Source organism: Echinops telfairi, unplaced genomic scaffold (genome assembly GCF_000313985.2).
Source record: "Echinops telfairi isolate 266 unplaced genomic scaffold, ASM31398v2 ScPeMD7_7469;HRSCAF=8507_0, whole genome shotgun sequence".
NCBI classification, from domain to species: domain Eukaryota; kingdom Metazoa; phylum Chordata; class Mammalia; order Afrosoricida; family Tenrecidae; genus Echinops; species Echinops telfairi.
In genome coordinates this window covers 47679317-47680891 of record NW_022111372.1, presented here as the reverse complement: position 1 = coordinate 47680891, position 1575 = coordinate 47679317, and positions in this window count along the sequence as shown.

Here is a 1575-nt window from a genome sequence, read left to right as displayed (position 1 = left end):
GAGAACTAGAAAGGCGAGGCTCACCACCCATTTATCCCTCTGCCTTTCAATTAGCCCCACATGTGATTATCGGCCAGGTTGGCACAATTAACTAACTCAGTGGGGGAGACAGGAGACTTTCATATGAAAGAGGAGAGATTTGGGGTATTGTCACGGTGGGGGAGGTCAAGGTAGGAAAGATAAAGCAATAGGCTGGACAGTTGTTAGGTGGGAACTTGGGTGCAGTAGAAGATACTAGCCCATAAGAAGGAGCCCTGGTGGTGGAGGGGTTATGCATTGGGCTTCAATCCTCATGGTCAGCAGTTTGAAACCACCAGCAGCTCCAAGGGAGAAATTCTGGGCTTTCTGCTCCTGTAAACAGAGCCTCAGAAACCTACAGGGGGTCATTGTGAGTCAGCATTGACTCAGTAGTCATGGCAATGAGTTTGGAGGGGTTTTTTATTGTGTGGCGGGCTTTGGATTTTTTTTTGGAGTTTATAAGAGAGAGAAGAGAAAATAAGAAGCAGGTGAAGAGTAAACTAGGAGGGGGTTGATTAGTAGTTTAAGCTGAAGAATACATAGTTGATCATCTGAAACATAAATTCCCATCTAATTTACAATAAAAGTGTTTTCTAAAACAAACAAAAAGGATACAAAGTGACACATAAGATGAATATTGAGATGCTTCCCAAACAGCTTATATGTTTTCAAAAGGATGCTAGCTAGCCTTATCCAGATATGATCACCAACCAGGAAGCTCCACCTGAGCCTTAGGGCTCAGGACGCTTATCAACCTGTTGGCTATGATAGATTACGTCATGGTCTGGTTGCCATCGGATCTCTGGGTGGCCCTTCTTGGGTTTGGTCATCCCCGTTCATTAGCCTCAGGTGTTGACATGGCTTGAAAGAAACAAGAAAAAGGGCATTCTACTCGATGATTCCACATCTTGAAGATATCCAGAAAAAAATCCTTTTCCTAAATGGCTTTTGCTCCAGATTAACTTGTGCACAAACACACACACAAACACCAAAGATATACCCAAGTCCTAAATCCTTATTTGTAAGCATGATCGTGTTTGGCGTCTTCCTTTTTCTCTTAGTTAAATCAAATGGGGTCATAGCCTGAGTCCTGATTCTTGTTTATAAAAGAGAAGGGCAGACCAACAAAGCCACACATAAAGGGAGAGCAACGTGTGAAGATCTGTCGACAAGGCCAGGGAAGCCGAGAAAAGGCTGCGAGAAGCTGAAAAAGATGAGGGCAGCAGTTCTCAACCTGTGGGTCGCGACCCCTTTGGTGGTTGAACGGCCCTTTCACAGGGGTCGCCCGATTCATAACTGTAGTATTAAATTGTGAAGGGGGGTTGGGGGGTTAGGTGCCAGCCCCCACCCTCTACTACTACCCACGGGATCAGTAATGCACAGTTGTACGGTTGAGATATGTAAGTGTTATAGTAAAGTCATCAAGAGCATGAGAGATACAATAATGCAGTTATACACGTTACATGGTAGCATTGCTCACCTCAGCCCAGCTTGGTGGTCCACGTGGAGAGAGGGGGAAGGGAAGGAGGGCAGGGGAACAAGGGAGAGAGGTGAGGG